Here is a 7827-nt window from a genome sequence, read left to right as displayed (position 1 = left end):
TAGATGGCTATAGGTCTGTAGGTTCATTTCTGGGTTTTCAATTCTATTCCATTGGTCCTGAGGTCTGTTCTTGTGCCAGTACCATGCTGTTTTGATTACTATGGCTTACTCTATAGTAGAGTTTGAAATTTGGTATTGATATTCCTCCAGCAGTGTTCTTTCCGGTGAGGAGCGTTTTTGCTATTCAGGGTCTTTTATTGTTCCATATGAATTTTTGGATTGCCTCTTCTATTTCCTTGAAGAATGAGGTTGGAATTTTGATAGGTATCGCATTGAATTTGTAGATAGCCTTGGGAAGTATTGCCATTTTCACGATGTTAATCTTTCCAATCCAGGAGCATGGGAGGCTTTGCCATTTTTTTAGTTCTGTGTTGATTTCCTTTTTCAAGATTTTAAAGTTTTCATCATAGAGGTCCTTCACTTCCTTGGTTAAGTTAATTCCTAGATATTTTAGTTTTTGTGGGGCTATTACAAATGGAGTTGCTTTCCTAATTTCAGCCACACTTTTCTCATTGTTGGCATACAGGAAAGCCATTGATTTTTGGGGGTTAATTTTATACCCTGCTACTTTGCCAAAGTTTTGAATCAGCTTGAGTAATTTGGGAGTGGAGTCTATGGGATTCTTTAAATACAAGATCATGTCATCTGCAAAGAGGGAGAGTTTTATTTCTTCTTTCCCTATTTGGATCCCCTTTATGTCTGCATCTTGATTTATTGCTGTAGCTAGGCATTCTAATACTAGATTGAAGAGAAGTGGAGAGAGTGGGCATCCTTGTCTTGTTCCTGAGCGAAGAGGAAATGGCTTTAGTTTTTCACCATTGAGTATAATGCTGGCTGTAGGTTTGTCATATACAGCCTTTATTGTATTGAGGAATGTTCCATGGATTCCTAATTTTTCCAAAACCTTCATCATGAAGGGGTGTTGGATCTTGTGGAATGCTTTTTCTGCATCTATTGAGATGTGGCTCTTATTCTTGCTCCTGTTGATGTGAAGAATAATATTAATTGATTTGCGTATATTGAACCAGCTTTGCATCCCTGAAATGAATCCTGTTTGATCGTGGTGTATGATTTTTTGGATGAATTGTTGAAGTCAATTGGCCAAAATTTTGTTGAGAAGTTTTGCATCAATGTTCATCAAAGAAATGCGTCTATAGTTCTCTTTCTTTGATGAGTCCCTGCCTGGTTTTGGGATGAGGGTTATGATGGCTTCATAGAATGTGTTCGGTAGTAAACTTTCTCTTTCAACTTCATGGAAGAGTTGGAGGAGTATTGGTGTGAGCTCTGCTTTGAAGGCCTTGTAAAATTCTGGTGTAAAACGATCTGGTCCTTGACTTTTCTTAGCTGGGAGGTCTCTTATTGCTGTTTCTATTTCAATGCTTGATATGGGCCTGTTAAGATGGTTTAACTCATCTTGGTTTAGTTTTGGCATGTCAATATTTGCTAGGAAAAGGTCCATTTCTGTCAAATTCTCAAACTTATTAACATAAAGTTTTGAGAAGTATTCCCTTATAATGTTCTGAATCTTGGTTGTTTCTGTGGTGATGTTTCCATTCTCATCTCTGAGTTTATATATTTGGGTGTGTTCTCTTCTTTTTCTGATAAGATTTGCTAAGGGTCTGTCAATTTTGTTAATTTTTTCGAAGAACCAACTCTTTGTTTTGTTGATTCTTTCTATAGTTTTTTGGATTCTAATTCATTTAATTCTGATTTAATTTTAATTATTTCTTTCCATCTACTGGATTGGGGTTTATCTTGCTGCTCTTTTTCAAGGAGGTTTAGATGTGTCATTAAATTGTTGGTTTCAGATCTCTCCAATTTGTTGATGTAGGAGCTCAGAGCTATAAACTTGCCTCTGAGTACTGCCTTTGCTGTGTCCCAGAGGAGCTGGTAATTTGTGTGTTCATTTTTGTTGAATAGCATAGCCCTGAGGTTCTTTAGTTACAAATATCCAGTGCATTTTCCACTCACATTATTTCCTGTTTATAAGGGGTTTAACAAGATGCAATCCTCTCTGCCTGTATTGGGATAAGTGTCTGGAAATTGAATCTCTTGTCCAGAAGTAACAGCTGAAGGTGCAAGGGTAGAACTGGAGCTTTCTTGGCATTCATGTCAGATGTCCTGTGTCTTGGTGTCTCAGGTTACCACTTTATAGAAAAATCTTGGTAATTATTACAAAGTACACACAAAAGTCCAAGGCCATCTGAACTAAAGCTATTTGGTTTGTGAATTTAGTGGTGTTCTTTGATTCTGCTACTGGGTTTTGTTTTGTTTTTTTGTCCTTTTAAAATTCAAAGATAGGGCTGGGAATGTGTCTGAGTGGTAGAGTGCTTGCCTAGCACAGGTGAAGCCCTGGGTTTGATTCCTCAGTATAACATAAACAGAAAAAGCCAGAAGTGGTGCTATGGTTCAAGTGCTGGAGTGCTAACCTTCAGCAAATGGAGCTCAGGGACAGTGCCCAGGCCCTGAGTCAAGCCCCAGGACTGGCAAAATATAAATAAGTAAGTAAGTAAATAAATAAATCCCAAAGATAGCAATCTAATTCACAAGTTAAGATATGTTCATCACGAATTTACTGAAGAACAGTTTACTTTCTAGTATTCTTTTTCAGCTTTGTAGTCTGTCCCCATGGCAACACGGCTCAGGCCCAACTTCAGTAGGTTTTATTTAGTATCTTAGAGAACGAGTAACATTTTTGTATTCTTGTTTTCACTTATACAAAATTAAAAGATTAACCATAGAACTTTGCAGGTAGTAGAGAACACTTCCAAAGTAAGTTTATAAAGCCAACATTTTCATTCTTTCCAAATCCAGATAAAGACTTCACAAGAAAATAAAAAGAATGGGCAACATTGTTAAATGGAACCTCCTTTGTACAACTACTAAAGATAATAGAAAATTTTAAAGAAAGAAATGTCCCATGATACTTAAAAAATAAATAAAAAGAATGGATGAATTTCTCTAATGAACAAGCCAAGTCCAATAGCTATTATAAATATAATACACCATGGTCAAGCAGGATTTATCCCTGGCATATACAAAAATTCATTACAGTATATCATATAACCAGAATGACAGAGAAAAATGATTCCCTCAATAGACAGAGAAGAAAGTGATTGGTAAAACTAAGAATACTTTCAAGATAGAAACTCTCAACAAACTAGGGAGAGATGAAAATTATCTCAACATAATAAAGATCATTTATGAAAAGTCTACTGCTAACATTGTGACTGACGGTGAAAAACTGAAAACTATTCTATTAAGAATAGGAACAAGGAGTGTGGTATAACTCAGTGGTAGAATGCTTGCCTAGCACATGCAATGCTGTAGATACGATACCCAGTACCACAAAAACAAATGAACAAACAATAGGAACAAGGCAAGGATGCTTTCCCTTGTCACATCTATTCAGTATAGACCTGGACATCCTAACCAGAGCAGTTAGGCAAGAGAAAGAGCCAAAAGGCAGTAGAATGGAAGGGAAGAAGTAAAACTGTCCCTGTCTGGAGATAACACAATTTTTGTTCGGAAATCTCTAAGATGCCATCAAGACATTGTTAGATCTAATCAACAAATACCATAAAGCTGCAGGCTGAAAAAAATCAATAGTGGGTTTGATTCCAAACAATGCAAAAATTACATAAACAGATAAAATTGTGCTTTTAAACTCTACCTGGAAGAAAATTAGGAAAATAGCCCATTTACAACAACATAAAAAAGGATAAAATGCTTGAATAAGTTTAATCAAAGAAGTGGAAACTATAGAATATTGATGGAAGGTTAAAGAACATACAAATAGACATCTCATGCTCATGGGTTTAAATTTTGGCAGAAAGTCCCTAGTGCCCAAAGTGACTTACAAATGCAATTCAACCTCTCTCAAAATTTTGCAGAAATGGAAAAAAAATTCTAAAATTCCTATAAAATTGCAGAAGACTCCAAGCAGTCAAACAAAACTTGAAAGGAACAAAGCTAGAAGCATTATTCCTCCTCTTTTCAAAATATATTACAAAGCTACAGCAAAGTAAAAGTTATCCTTTATTTTTTTTTCCAGGGTAAGGATTGAACTCAGGGAGTATCCATGCTGGGCCGAAGTGCCACTGAGCTAATCCCAACCTGTGACAGCAAACTGCTTGATATAAGTGGTCAGAGAAACACATCTAGACCAACCAGACAGGGATAACGAACCCAGAAATAAATCCATGCATACATGGTCAGCTGATTTTTGACAAGATTCCTGAGAATAAGTTCATAATGGAGAAAGGACAGTTTACTCAGATGTAGATTTTGGAAAACAGGATGACTGCCCATAAAATGTTAACATCAGAGACTTAATTTACACTTACCTGACAACAATCAACTCAAAACAAATTAAATACTTACATGTAAATCTCTTATAAGAAAATATAAGAGAATGCTTCATAACATTGATACTTGGAATAATTTTACTGATCATCCACATGACACTAAAAGTACAAGTGATACATCGAGTTCATTAAAGTACACATCAAATCAATTAAAGTAAACATCAAATTAATGGGCCTTTGCATAGGAAAAGAAACCATCAATAGAAGAAGAAAACAGATTTCAGAATGGAAAAAAACCATTTTTTTATAGATCAGATGGAGTTAATTTCCAAAAGATACAAGGCACTCCTATGATTCAGCATCAAAACAGAAAACAATAAATAAATTAATAAATCATTTGTGATTCTTTATTCATTAGGTCACTAAGCAATTTAATTAAGTAATCCAATTAACAAATGGTCAAATATAGTAAGAGGCCTAGTATCAGAAAGAAAGAAAATTAGAAAGAGGAAGGAAGGAAAAAGGGAAGGAAGGAAGGAAGGGAGAAAGGAAGGAAGGATAAGGAAGACAACAAACCTAGAAACATATTGAAGAGAATATGGATATGTTGGAAACATGCCCCTTTTGGTAGGATGCAATATGGTGCAGTCTTTATGCAAAATAGTATGGAGGTTCTTCAAAAAGTTAAAAACAGAATTATCATATGATCCAGTGTTCTGATTTCTGGGTATTTATCCAGAAGAACTGAAATAAGGAGTTCAGTGACTGAGCACATGCTTAGTATAGCATACACAAGGTCCTGGGCTGAATTCTAAGTAGCAGCATCTACACACCTGTACACACACATCTGGACACACAACAGGAATTGAAATCTGAACCTCAAAGAAGTATTGGCACTCACATGTGCACTGCAGTGCTATCTGTAGTAACTAAGATGTGGAAAGAACCTAAATGTCCACTGATGAATGAATAGATTTCTTTTTCCAGTCTTAAGGCTTGAATGCTGGGCCTGGGTGCTGTCCCTGAGCTTCTTTTGCTCAAAGCACTCTATCACTGTGAGCACTCTACCGTTTGAGCCACAGCTCCACTTCCAGATTTTTTTTAGTAATTTATTGGAAGTAAGAGTCTTACGGACTTTCCTGCCCAGGCTGGCTTTCCAACCGTAACAGATCTCAGCTTCCTGAGTCGTTAGGATTATAGGTGTGAGCCACCAGTGCCCAGCTGAATGAATGGATTGTTAAATGTGGTGTGTACATGCAGTGGAATATCATTCAGTAATAAAAAGTGTAGAAGGAAATCTTGCCATGCAACAACAATGCAGCTGGGCCTCAAAGACAATTATGCTAAATGTAGTACAATGAGCCAGCCACAGGGCCAAGCACTAAAAGTACCTAAAAGAGCCAAACTAAATAGAATGGTGGGTGTCAGGAGGTAAGAGGTGAGAGGGAAGCAGTTAATTCACAGGTATAATGTGTAAATTATGCAAATGAGTAAGCTCTAGAAATCTTTGTACAGTGCCTGCCTAGAGTTGCACACTTACAAATCTCTTAAGAGGATATAGCTCAGGTCACGTACTCCTTCCACAATAGCATTAAAAATAAAGAGTAAAGGTTAAAAATGATACCAGGTGTGAGGCCCTGTATTAAATTCTTAGAACTGCCAATAATTTATTTAAAAAAAAAAACAGACATGTAGATCCAAAAAATGTGGGTACCTACGCACAATGGGATTTTACATAGCCATAAGAAAGAATATTATGCCATTTGCAAGGAAATGGATGAACTTAGAACAAATCATGTTAAGTAAGCCAAGCTCAAAGGCACATGTTTTCTCTCATATTCAGAAGCTGGGACATGGTAAATTATACAGGAATCTAGGCACACAGTGAGATCAGAGGAGGATACTCTTAGGGTAGGAACACAAAGCACAATGCCTATATGCCTCTAATCATATAAAATAATATTTATGGAAATGAATTCCAGGAAATGGAAACGGGTTTTTTTCCTCATTGCTGCTTTTGTTTTCTTTTTATCTTGTTTGCTCGTTTATCTGTCTTTGGGAGGGTAAGGGGACACTGAAAAGGTGGGACAAAGGGTGTATAAATGCAGCAAGGGTACTCACTAGATACTATGTTGAAAATGAAATAGACAACCTGTGGGTGGAGATGGGAGGGAAAAACTGGGAGAGAACTAGGGAAGGAGTGACATTGTCCAAAAAGAAATGTACTCATTGCCCGACTTATATAACAGTGACTGCTCTGTACACGACCTTTATAATAATAATACAAAAAAATTTCACCTCCCCTCTCCCCAAAAAAGCTAGGAAACTCTGACTACTCAAGATGGAGTCATCAAAAGGATCATGATTTGAGGCAGCCTGGGGAAAAAAAATTCATGAGACCCCATTTCAACCTATATAAAGGGGTGCATAGTAGTATGTACCTGTCAGTCCATCTATGTGGGAAGTATAAATAGCAGATTCCAGTGCAAGCCTCCCTGAGCAAAATCTAAGATGCTTTTTGGAAAAATAATAAAAGTAAAAATGTCTGAGAGGTTTGGTAAGTAGTAGAGCACCTGTCTAACCAACTGGAGACTCTAATATCAATCAAATCCTAGGACCACATAGACAAACAGAAAATGTTCTTGACTTTGTATTCCGTTATATTTTAAAATCTCAGTACTTAGTTTTTTTTTTTTATTAGGAAACACTCAAAATATATTAATCTTCTGGGGGCCAATGGCGTATACCTAATCCTAGCTACTCCTGCCAGCTGGGCAGGAAAGTCCATGAGACTCATCTCCAATAAATTACCAAAAAAGCCAGAAGTGGAGCTGTGCTCAAGTGGTAGGGCATTAGTCTTGAGCAAAAAGAGCTCATGAACAGTGCCCAGGCCAGGACTGGCACACACACACACACACACACACACACACACACACACACACACACACACACTATAAATACATATGTATGTATAGTGCCCTAAATATTTACTCATTGTTTTTTCTATTAATCGACAACTAAATGGGATTTTAGAGGCCCCAAGTCTCAGTATTTGGTAGCATTTCATTGTGTGAGTGTTTGTTTTCAGATATTCTGTTTCATAATGATTCTAAATATCAGGACTCATTAACAGAGACCAACAGGGCTCATTTTTCAGAGACCCAGATCTTCTGAATTCCCTCAGGTAACAACTCAGGCCTAATTATTTCTTAAAATAGACTGAAGAATTTTTTTTTAAATCAAGGACTATTAATACAGGAAGAGAAGAAATATAATTTATAGGCCACCTGGTTTTGTTTTCCTGCTTTTTTATTTTAATTTGAGATAAAGTCTTGCTACGTAGCCCAGGCAGGTCTTTATCTGTCAATCCTTCCGTCTCAGGCTACTAAGTGCTAGGATTACAAATGTGTGCTACCAAACCAAGCATTCAACTTTATTTTTTATTTTTTAATTTTTATTTTTGTTGGTCGTGGGACCTGAACTCGGGGCCTAGGCACTGTCCCTCAGCTCTTCAGATCAA

Source organism: Dipodomys spectabilis, unplaced genomic scaffold (assembly GCF_019054845.1).
Source record: "Dipodomys spectabilis isolate Male_0828 unplaced genomic scaffold, ASM1905484v1 ptg000083l, whole genome shotgun sequence".
Classification (NCBI taxonomy): Eukaryota; Metazoa; Chordata; class Mammalia; order Rodentia; family Heteromyidae; genus Dipodomys; species Dipodomys spectabilis.
Note: the sequence above shows the minus strand (reverse complement) of the source record.